This window comes from Macrobrachium nipponense, chromosome 4 (genome assembly GCF_015104395.2).
Source record: "Macrobrachium nipponense isolate FS-2020 chromosome 4, ASM1510439v2, whole genome shotgun sequence".
Classification (NCBI taxonomy): Eukaryota; Metazoa; Arthropoda; class Malacostraca; order Decapoda; family Palaemonidae; genus Macrobrachium; species Macrobrachium nipponense.
In genome coordinates, this window is record NC_061100.1 from 139,983,521 (window position 1) to 139,996,135 (window position 12,615).

The 12,615-nt window shown below is 45.4% G+C and overlaps 1 protein-coding gene across 4 annotated transcripts in view; it reads left to right on the forward strand.

Moving 5' to 3' along the window:
* Positions 1-12,615, forward strand: part of LOC135211231 (pyridoxine-5'-phosphate oxidase-like) — a 74,807-nt gene that overhangs the window by 12,692 nt on the left and 49,500 nt on the right. The window lies entirely within an intron of this gene.

Below are 12,615 nucleotides of genomic sequence, written 5' to 3' on the forward strand. Positions count from 1 at the left end.
TTTCCTCAAGCCGGTTTTTTGATTGAAGCCTGTACGTTGTTTTATATTGATTCAGCCCAAAAGCTCTGGGGACGTCAACATTTTAAGATGGCCTTCCTTGTTTTCTGTGTTGACCTGCCTTGGGACAGATGCAAATTGTAGTAGATGTGCCTTTTCTTCTGCTCGTCATTGCTCATGTTATGAGTTACTGGTCCGTCTCCCTGGGGGATATTGCCACATTGCTCCATCAGGGAGAGGGCCCAGCTACTTTTTGTTCTTTAGTATTTTACTTTTGTTGTATTGAAGATAATTTGAAAACATTTGTATTGGCATTAATGTGTTATGTATCTTTCTTTTTATCTTTGTACACATTTTCTGGGAACTTCGTAATATTTTAGTCTTTCAGAATTTGTTTCGGGTTGTTCGAGACGTAGGGGTTCGTGTTGCAAAGTTTTTATGCTAGGATTCGGCTGTCTGGCATTGGAGTACATTCCCACTCTTCTTCAACTCAAATTTTAATGGTGTACGATTGCGATCTTCGCATCTGCTTGCAGGGCCAATCATATGAGTGTTGTCTCGTCTCATTCCGCCATTTTGGTGGGAGTGGGATGTGGGGTGTACGGCTCACTCCCGTCTTTCCCTCCATCCTCACATAAATAAGATTCTTTTTCCCTCTCTCAGGATAGAAATCGTCTTTCCTAAGGGAGAAAGCATGTTATGTTTCCTTACAGGCTCTTCAGTTGTCAGCCATGCTTCTTGTCTGGAAGTCTGGCATCAGCGGCGTTCCCTCAGAACTTGGGAGCCCCTCTGCTTTGCTTCCCTCTGACAGAGATGCCACTTCACTCATTTTTTATTTGTGTTTGTACTGTGAGGAAAGTGAGACTTTGGAAGCAGTCAGTACTGTCAGCGGTGAGTTCCTTGCTGTCATCGAAGCCACCTCTTATCTAATGATATCCTTGACTTGTGTGCTGATGGTTCTGGTTCTTGGGTTTTGGTATCATGTGATTCCAGTTCTGAATTAATTGATGTTTTGCCACCTGTAAAACCAGTAACAAAAGAAGTTGTTTCTGATTTTGACTTGAAATTTTTGGCAATGGAAACTAGTATGAATAAGAAATTTGAAGCATTACAGCTTAGTTGTTCCGACACGTAATACAAACCCTCGGTCCTTTAACATAGGGAATGTACTTATGGCGTAGCTGGAATTACAGCCGTTGAATCTTGAACAAGGTGGTTAGGCAGTAACTACTGTGGGGCAGGCTAGCCTGCCCGGATGTAAACACTCCACTTTGTTTTCGGCCGTCTTCCGATGAAGACGTGTGTTTGTGAGCTCCGGCTGATAGGTCGTTGATCTTTTTTCCCAGTGGGATCCTTTTGGTTTATTTTTTGTGTTTTAAATAATTATGCATATATGGTGTTTGATATTAATACTAAACAAAGGTTTGTCCTTGTTTTTCAATTAACCCTTTAATGCCGATTGGACGTATTAAAGGTCGATATAAATTGTCTGTTGGGTGCCGATTGGACGTATGGTACGTCGATATAAAAAGTTTTTTTAAAAATTTGCGGAAAAATAGTTATAGGCCTACTAGGCGAAAACTTTTGAATCACGTGCCTTGAGGGATGCTGGGAGCTCATGGATCAAGGCGTTGTTTTGTTTACAATCGTTACCCAGGCGCGCAAGCTGTTACATAAAGTTTAATATATGGAAATGTGCGCAATTTCATGGAGAATACAACTAAAAACAACCCATGGTTGTAGCTTTTATCAGTTTTGAAATATTTTCATATAAGTAACGATAAGTGCCAAAATTTCAACCTTCGGTCAACTTTGACTCGACCAAAATGGTTGAAAAACGCAATTGTAAGCTAAAAATATTACATATTAGTAATATTCAATCATTTAACTTTATTTTGCAACTAATTGGAAGTCTCTAGCACAATATTTCGATTTATGGTGAATTTAGGAAATAAACTTTTTCCTTACGTCCGCGTGGTAACTCTTCCGAAAAAATCATACTACATTTTTTCATACAATTGTCGTAATGTTTGCAACATCTTAAATTAGCCGTTACATAAAGTTATAAATATGAAAATGTGCACAATTTCATGTAGAATACAACTAAAAACAACCTATGGTTGTAACTTTTATCAGTTTTGAAATATTTTCATATAAATAACAATAAATAGAAAAAATTTGTCCTTCGGTCAACTTTAACTCGACCGAAATGGTCGAAAACTGCAATTGTAAGCTACAACACTTACAGTCTAGTAATATTCAATCAATTACCTTCATTTTGCAACAAACGGGAAGTCTAGCACAATATTTCGATTTATGGTGAATTTTTGAAAACAGCTTTTGAATTCATTCATCATTTTGTGATAATATTTTCTCTGTGTTGCCTTGATTGTTTTACAATTTGTTATAGTATACGAAAATGATTGCAATTTAGTGTACAATACAATGAAAAAGAATTAACTCGTTAGCTTTAACCGTTTTGCTCACCGCGCGATTTGTATACAATTATATATGAAATTTTTTTTTGCGCTGTCATATATCCCAATATTGAAATAATTATGCATATACCGTGTTTGATATTAATACTAAACGAAGGTTTGTCCTTGGTTTTTCAGTTAATATACAAACCCGCTTTTGTTCTGATATGTATACAAACCCACAGTCCTTTAACAAGAGGAAGGTACTTAGCGGCAGCTGAACTCGTAAGCTTCGAACAAGGGGGTTCAATAGTTAACTACTTGTCTGGCAGTTGGCGGTCAGCTCGACTGCGAGGAGAGGAGTCACTTCGGGTCCTACCGGACGAAAGTCCCTGTCATTGAGGAAGGATCTTGCCCTATCCTCGATTTCTACAGAAATTGGGAGGACCACCACCCGATGATCGTCTGACGAATTCGGTGGGGGGTTTCGCCGAGTTCTTAGAATTCTTCGGAGTTTCTAGCACTCTCCAAGTGTTCTGGTCTTCTACAATCTGCAAACACTTGGGAGAAACCACGGGAGTGGGCAAGACGAGAATCCCAGATAATTGTTACTATGATAATCAGGAATCTCGCCAAATGCTCGAATTCCTGGAATTTCTAGCGTTCGAGAGAAGTTTTGCTGCTGAAGGAAGAATATCTCGGGAGTGACTCAGCCTGATTGGACCTGATGGTCCATCGCCTCAGTAGGCGGCCAACCCCGGGATAGAGAAGAACGGGTGTGAACATCCAGTTCAGCTTGAACTATCGTCTTCGGTATCCTGTTCACCATAGAAGTCTTCCTTCGGTAAAACTTCTCCTTCGCTCTCTTCATTAGAGAATGAAGGGTGTTGGCTTCCAGTCCTTATTCTTGTTCCTCGAATGGAAGAGAATTTAGGATGGAGGTCTATGTACAGGAACCTACAAATATACTACGTATATTGCCCTCGCGACATGCTTCTGTTATCAGTTGAATTGTCTGAGGTGAAGGCACATACCGTAGTTAACTCTACGGGTTGTGACCGAGACGAATAGTATCTTCTTAATTGAACTGCAACTCGGGACTGCCCTGCAAACCTCCCAGGAGTTACCAGTTTCGATTTTGAGATACTTATGGTATTCTTACAGCAACAACACCTCAGCGTTTGCATTCACCAAAATCCGTTTCGATTAAATGCAAATGCTCGATCGTATTTTTTTGCACTAGATAGTTCTAGCCGAACACATTCCTTCTTGGAATGGATAACCTGGCAACTCAGGATGATGAGTGAGCGAGAGCTAGCGGTGTATGGGCTGCCTGCCGCAGCCCAGTACCAGCTGGCTCTTCGAGATAGCACGGTCGGATTATGTCTCTCTCCTCTGCGATGATTGCCTACTGAACCGAATCTCTGCCCGGCAATCACAGACTTAGATCTGTGGTTGGCTGGAATTCTCGCATATGTGAATGACCATCTCTACTGCGTCGCCTTGGACATTGCGAGAATTTTCAGTCAAGAGATATCTCACTAGACTCTCTATCATCTTCCTGTTTACCGCACGGTAACAGGAGCAAGTAGCCTAGTCTCCCGCCACATCGCATCTGCCGCTGCGATAATGCGGAATGATTTCTTCAGACATCTGAGTTTGTCTTCTAAATATATCTTCTATTCGTAGGTGTGCAATTGTTCATTGTTCACCCCGAATTGTAGATGTATAACGGAAGACATCGCCTGTTCCCCGCCCTGCCAGCTCTACTTCCAAGTACTACGTATATAGATGTCCTCCCTGGATAAAGCTGGGAAGATGATGATGATTAAGCCCATGAGAAGCAGCTCTTCAGGCAGTACAATCCCTGTGTTTTCATTACTGAAAAGCACTCCGCTTTCATTGCAACTCCGACTTCTCACCGAACAACAATGAAGTAGTGGTTTAACGTTTTCAGTCCTCTGTAAATAACAGGGATTAAGCCGTCTTCGCTGGTTGGTGTCATCGGCGGGACTTTTCTACGTTCAGAATCTTGAGAGTTAACTTCTCTCGATTCAGCTGTGAAGATGTAGGTCTGCATTCACCTTATCACCTATGTCTTCAACGGCACATAGTAGTGTTTCTCCTTAGTTGAGATTCAACTACTATGAGAACTTCTGTCTTGCCATCAGGGACCTCTGTCTCTAGAAGGCAATTGACTTTTGTCTGTTGGACACATGCCTTGAGAGAATCATCATCTCACCTTCTGGCATCGGTGGCAACAGATAGACGATTTGTATGGTCTCTCGGCATAACCCTTCAAAAGGCGAGGGTCGTGACTACGCCTCAGATGGAGGGACAGCTCGCCTCACACAACCGAACGCAGTCAGTCGGCAGCTGTCAAAGCGTCCAAGACTGTCACAAGCTACGCTGTGTACTTTGTATCGGTTGTCCCAGATCAGTTATTACTTCATCTTACTGGCGCGTTACGGTACCCAAACTATTGACACCCACCATGGATTGTCGGTGTCTATCCACTGCGGAGACGAAGTGACTTCGCCGCAGTGGGATACGAGACCGCGAGAGACTTCGCTGCAGTGGGATACGAGACCGCGAGACACTTCGCTGCAGTGGGATATGAGACCGGGAGACACATCGCTGCAGACGGATAGACCAGTATGGGTACTGAACATCACTCCGAAGAACATGTCAGACAGGAAGATGGATAGGTCATTGTGACCATATCCTTCTTTCCCTTCGGAACTGCCCACAGGTCCTTGGAACTTCATTTCCCTGGACCATTGGTGGATGCTTGCAAGATGTATTTGCTTGCCCAGCTCCTTGAGAGGACAAGTTGCATCTCGTCCATGGTATGCAGTTGTAGAGGTAAGAAGGATGTGAGAGTGACTGGCTCTCCCCCTTCCATGCCTCAACCCTCCATTCCTCGTCCTTCGGGTTGACGATAGGACTCGTACTCACACTTGCTGGTCAGGCGATTGATGCGGTAAGCCTATACATAAGCATCTTTTTTATGTTTCTTATCAGAATCATAGAAGCAATCCCCCTCCTTCCTCTAGCAAGGGGAGGAAGGAGACTGACAATAATGCAAACCCTTCCCAGAACTATGCATTAATGTCTCCAACGCCAATATTCTTCAAAGCCCTTTTTCGGATGAGTCACAGTCCCTCACTCATTTCGAAAAGGCCCAGAAGTCTGACTCTTGATCACGCAGCTCCTATACTCCGATCGAGTTGTCAGAGGCAGCAGGGCACTCCTCCTCGCTCTTACGACCAGGAGGAGTAGCCTAGGTGCGCAGAACTCTAGTCAGTTCTAGAGGCTCACTCAGATTCCTCCCACCAATCAATGAATCTTCCTATTGTTAAAGGACCGAAAGGTTTGTATTACGTATCGGAACAAATCACAATTTGTCGAAAATTGTATTTTTCCTAACTATACAAACCTGAGGTCCTTTAACAAATATGCCCACCTCATGCCACCCCTCAATCTGAACCTGGGCTGAAAGGCAAAGTGGAGTGTTTACATCCGGGCAGGCTAGCCTGCCCCACGGTAGTTACTGCCTAACCACATTGTTCAAGATTCAACGGCAGAATTCCAGCTACGCTGTAAGTACATTCCTATTGTTAAAAGACCTCAGGTTTGTATAGTTAGGAAAAATACAATTTTCGACAAATTGTGATTTCGGTAGCATATGCTCCACTCCTTTGCAAGGAGGAGTTGGGAGTAGTACAAACCCTGGTGTATTGGTTTGCTATTGGACAGTCAAACTTTCTCTTTGGTTCCCTATACAATGGTTCTCCCATATAGCCTTGTACTTCACTCAGGGTCTGAGTGGTTAGATATCAATTTATCTAGCTTCTCATCGGGCTTTAGTCTCTCTCTAGAAGTCATTTTTTCTGGAAGCTGGACTGGTGGGTAGGCCCCCAGCTGGTTTAGGATGTCTTGTACCTCCCTCCAAGTACGAGTCTATCCTATTGTTAAAACCGAAGTTTTGTTTGCGTATGAACAAATGACAAATTTTCTAAGACAATTTGTATTTTTCATAGCTACAAACCTGAGGTCTTAACATTATACTGCCCGCCTTTAGCCGCCCCTCTGTGTGTTAAGACATCCTGAGTTGGGAAAGACTGACATGGTGGTGTTGGTGGGTAGTCCTCAACCACTCTTCACCTGATCTACGCATCGTTGCCAGATATCACAAGATTCCTTGCTTTCATCTTTTTTTTTTTTAACCAAATCCAGCTAGGCACTAGAAATTATCCTATTGTTAAGACCCCAGGTTTGTAGCTATGAAAAATACAAATTGTCTTAGAAAATTTATCATGTTAATTTGTATTTTTCATAGCTAACAAACCTGAGGTCTTACCATTATGTTAATTGCCCACCTCTAGCCACTCCTCTCATATCTTGGAAGAAAGGCTGGTGCATCACAAGGTTCCAAGCCTGGTCATTGACCAACCTCCACCTTGTATAGGCATGAGTTGCCAGATGCCACAGATTCCTTGCTTTACAATCTTTGATTGTTTTTAACTGGTTTCCAGCTGGCACTACAAGATTATCCTATTGTTAAGACCTTAGGTTTGTTAGCTATAAAAAATGCAAACTGATTAAAAAATTTGTCATTTTATTTGTTTTCTCAGAATTAGATATAATATAATGTCAGTCATTATCTGGAAAATAACATCATTGGCAAATGATAAGTGTTTTCCTTAGAGGGACAATCTTGCTCACAAATTACTCTGGTTGAATAGGAAATCTGAATACAGTAGACCCTTGACTCACGAACGCATTGACCCACGTACAACTCGATCCCCGACCAAAATTATAGGTAAAATTTCACCCTTGACCTACGAACTAACTTTGAGATACGAACAAAAAAAAATGCGGAAAATAAAAATTCTGTTTGGGTCATGAACTAATTTGAGACATGAACATTTGAAAAATGCTGGAAATTTCTGGAAAATAACAATTCACTTTGTTTCACAAACTAATTTTTAGACACAAACATTTGAAAAATGCGCGAAATCGCCCAGCACACGTGAGAGCGTTTGAGTTGCCATGGGAACAGCCATCCTCCAGCCGCCCACGCACGGCGTCACCCACGCATCGCTCTTTGTCTCATCTCATTGTTGTACAAGACGTTCGTCAATTCGCTTAGCATATTTTGCGCTAAAACTTGTGATTTTTCTTCATAATGGGCCCTAAGAAAGTGAAGAGTGGTGGTGAAAGTAAGAAAGTGAAGAGTGATGGTGAGAAGAGGGTGCAGAGGAAGATACCATTGAAATAAAGAAAGAAATTATAGAAAAGTTTGAACGTGGTGTTCGCGTGACCGATATCGCAAGTGAGTACAAGATGGCCAAGTCGACAATTTCGACAATTTTGAAAAACAAGGATGCCATTAAAGAAGCAAATGTTGCGAAGGGAGTGACAGTACTAACCAAGATGAGATCGCAAACCCTCGAAGAGGCAGAAAAAATAATTTCTGGGCTCAGCTCGTGTCGCTTGCGCGAAATAGCCTTTAATCTATTATTTCTAGGGTAAATGTACTAACACATACCAGAGAATAAATAAAATAAAGAAAAAGGTCAGTATAACTGACTCGCTCACCCTCTAGGAGGGTGTCGGTATGAACACTAGGCGAGTGAGACCACTACCACGAGCCAAATGCCAATAGAAATCTCCCACTACAAAACCCTCCAAGAGGGGAGCCGTCCCACAGAGAGAGCAGCTCGTACTACTACTACTCCATCCCACGCTCGCGACTGCTGCGCCTCTGGTGGACATCCTTTTCAGTTAGCTCACACGAGTCACACGTGTTATTTTTCTCTCTGTGATTTTTGTGCCCTTTCTTCGGATTTTCGATAATGGAGCGTGCAGCTATTGCAGCAGCTAAGTTAAGTACTCAGTATTACGGTTAGCGAGTTTTTTCCGTCCCCGAGACAGTATTTGCCGTTTTTTAGGTACAAATACGTTCTCGGGGGCTGGAAGCATGGCAGCATGGTCCTGCCGCATGTTGGGTTCGTTCTTGGTCTCCCATACCTAGAACATCCCTTATTATTTACGCTCTATTTGATTATCCGCGTCGTTAGGTCTACTCAGGTTGTCATACATGTATGTATTCACCTTATGTAGGCTTTTTTCTATCCAGACCCTAGTCCAGGTTCTTAGTATCGGCCCCTGACTAGCTTTGAGTGGTAGACTCGCCTTCGGGCTAGTCCGCACACTCCTGGATTTTTTCTCCTGCTTTTTACCTTCTTTCTTTTTCATTTTTATTATATATTTATATGTTTTGTCACTGTGAGGTTAGTTAGCGTCTGGCTTAGCCTAGGTCCCGGCTCGTAGAGCCTAGTCTACCGTTGATCAGTTCGGTCGCTTCCACATAGCTTCTCTGATCAGTTGGTTTAGCCCTATGGGCCTATATGCTACCGCTTTTCAGTTCAGGTTGCTTCCCGATAGCTTCTCTCTGATCAGTTTGGTTGGCCTAGGCTTGGTTACCGTATCTTAGTTTTACCGCCTCGTGGTCACTACGTGATCACGAGTCAGCCAGACGCCTGCCAGTCCCCTCCCCCTCTCCCGCTCTCCCATAGAGTCGGGTGGTGGGGTGGGTCGGTCTGTCCTTGCTCGCCCCGCATGCCCGAGCCTGGCTCCCCCTCGCCCCTCCACCGGAGGGGCCTGGGAGTCCGACAGTCCCTGACTGGTTCCGACCTCTCCGCTTCTCGGCTCGGCCGGGTGGTACGTTGTGGGGGGCCCTGGCCTTCCCCCGGCCCCCCCCTCCGTTACTTCCTTGCCGCTCCGGGCTAGCTCGAGTCTGTATGTCATCTCGCCCTTCCCTCCTTACTAGAGCTCCTCCCTATCGGAGCCCTGGTATCCAGCGGAAGGGTATAGTCCACCGCAGTTGGACCGGAGCATACAGTAGGTCTTTACTAAACCGTACCGTATTGCTGAGTTACTACACTCCGCTTCACTGGACCTAGTCCGGTTCATTGCATGACATTGCATGAAGGTTTAAGTTATCTTAAGTTTATCTTAAGTTTCTTAAACCATCCCTACCCCTCCCTTTCATTTTACCGGATCTCGGGGCCGGGATTATAGCCTATTCAGGCAATGCAGGGAGGGGTTATGCCCAAATTTTTTCCGAGCTCCGGCATTGTAACGGAGTTCTTTGTCCTTAGTCTGTAAGTGTTCCCCCTTTAAGATACTCATGTGTCTTCCCACTTACAGGCCACCAACTGTGAGCATCCGGGATGTTCCGCTACACTTCAGGACCCCTGTGGACACGAAGTTTTGCCGGTCCCATGCTCCATGCGCGACTCCGCACGGGGACATCCAGGTCTGGTACCATGAGACGTGTACCATATGTTACGATCTGGTGAGCTTTGATGAAGGCGTAAGTATTCCATCTCCGCATGCTGCTCCGCTTCTTTTAGTACTTAAGTTTACGTTATTTACTTTAACTTAAGGCATCTAGTTTAAGTTATATTCTAAGTTTTAGTTTTAAGTGATTCTTAAATCTAAAATATACCCTCTCTTACAGGCTCCGGCAGTAAGAGATACGGCATTGGCTACCCTGCGGGCCTGGGTCGGAGGTTTTGGCAAGAACGCCGCCAAGGGTCAGCCCTACATACTGGAGAAGCGATTAGCTCTGTTAATCTTTCCCGGAGGCAAGGCGACTGGGTACGTCGACCCGGTAGAGGCGGACCCCTCTATTGCCTTTATCCAACAACAACTGGCGGCCTCCTTAACAGAACAAGACCAGGATATCTCCACGGATGTCGCAACCCTGGATATAAATGTTGAACCTATGCTAGGTATAGACGACCTGTTGGCCGAGGTAAGTAATGCAGGTACCCAAGGGTCTCCCTTGGGAATGACTGTTTCTTCTACCCCTGCAACCTCTCCATCCTTCCAAGGCTTTACGGGTGATGAGTTATATACTCCTCCAGAGGCTTCGGTTAGACCTAAGATCAAGTCCAAACATATGACCTTGACTAAGACGTCATCGTCTTCGAAGAAGACGTCCTCGTCTTCTTCCTCGCGCAAGTCTCCGGCTCGTAATCCCGGCCCAGACAGATCTAAAGGGTCTAGCTCCGGCTCAAAGTCCTCAAAGAGTAAACCTAAGGAGAAATCCCGCACCCCGGCAGTATCACAGTTCCACTACCTTTGGTGCCTATTCAGAGTCTCCCCTCCACCTCCGCAGCAGCTCCGGCTTTGGACACCAATGCTGGCCTGTTGCAACATGTGGGCACCTAGTGGGCTCCCTTAAGTCGAGTATGGAACATATGATATCCCGTCTGTCGGACAGGATCACTTCTCAGGACACTATTATAGCCGGTCTAAGAGAAGCCCCTCTTGCCTATCCCTCAACCTCCAACACTAGCGGATCTCAGCTTCCCCCGCATGACTCGCTGCCCGCTTTCCTCCATGAACAATCCTTGGAGAGTAGCATCATACGCCCCCTTCCAAGATGGTCTCATCTCCATACCGGAGTTTGGAACTCGAAGAATAGAGGACTTCGAGTTCTACCCGGAAGGCCTACAGCCTCCTTCATAGGCTCTACGCTAGGCTCACGCCTTCGGCTATGGTTAGGGATGACAGGGTACTAAGGAGGACAGTCCTCTATTCTCGAGACCAGGCTCAGCGAGAATGGCTCAGATGTTTAGAGGACATGGACTGTTCGAACACCAAGATCCAACCATTCAAAAGTCCCTTTACCATTTTCACGATGGACGGGAGTACCCCGCTCCCTTTCCTAACCAAGATAGCTAGGTCGACCATCTCAGCAGCTCAGAAAGGGGAACCCATGCCTCAGTTAAAAGAAGCAGACCCCACATCTCCGTTGCTCCCTTCAATTGGAGAATTGTGGGAAGACTTGCCTAATACTTTCACAGCTGGCAAACTCAAACCTGACTGTGCTATGGAGCAGTTTGGTGAAAAGCTGCCCAGGCTCCCTGATAGTCTTATTCAAGCGGAATTTGACTCGAAAACACGACTAGCCAGGTCAATCAACCTGATGGCTATGTCTGAGGTAGCAACCATGGCTTATGGTTCAGAACCAATTTTTAAGCTTATGACCAAAGCCCTGACTCAAACGGTGCAGTCAGATATGTTCGAGTTTGCCACTGCCAGAACGAATTGTAGGAAGCATGTCCTGCTAGAGGCAACCATTCGTCATGAACCGAATAGGTTACTCTCTTCTAACATCTGGGGCGCAGATCTCTTCCCAGAGGCTATGGTAAAGGAAGTCCAGGCAGAGGCTACGAGGTTGAACCAGAGCCTTAAGGACCGTTGGGGTCTTACGGCTAGGAGAAGGCAAGACCTGACACCAAAAGGTAAGGGTCAAAGGAAACCCAGACGTTTCCAGCCTTACCAAAAGAAGCAACCGCGCTTCCCTCAACAAGTTCCTACAGTGCCGTTAGTGCAGACAGCCCAGCCCTCCACGTCTAAAGGTCAATCACAGCCTATTTATGTGATATCCCCTCAGCCTCAGCCCTCCACCTCATACGCCATCTCTCCAGCTTACAATCAAGCCTTCGAGAGTCAAGCTTCTCAGAAGTATGACCGCTCGAACAAGGGAGGCAGAGGTAAGCGGTCCTTTCGTGGGAGAGGATCGGGAGGCCCCTTCAATAGGGGAAAGCACTTCAGAGGAGGTCGAGGGGGTTACCAGCACCAATGAAGAACTTCAGGTAGGAGGGAGGTGTTTCACTTTCGCCACCGGTGGAACTTCAGCCAGTGGGCTCAGAGCATAGTGTCAAAGGGCTGGGTTGGAGCTGGTTGACGAACCCACCTCCAGCCAGACCTTTCCGTCAACTTCCTTCCAAGGAATTGACAGAGTACGCAGAGGACCTCCTTCAGAAAGGAGCTATAGTCAAAGTCAAAAGGTTAAAATTTTCAAGGTCGCTTGTTCAGCGTTCCATAGAAAGGCTCAAACAAAAGAAGGGTAATCTTAGACTTGTCCCGCTTAAACTTAGCCATCCGCTGCGACAAGTTCAAGATGCTCACGATCTCACAGGTGCGGACCTTACTTCCCCGTGGGGCCGTTCACCACCTCTATCGATCTTACAGACGCCTACTATCATATCCCTATTGCAAGACACTTCCGTCCGTATCTGGGATTCAAGATAGGAGATCAGACGTTCTCCTTCAAGGTAGTCCCGTTCGGGCTCAACGTGGCACCCAGGGTGTTCACGAAGCTAGCGGAAGTAGT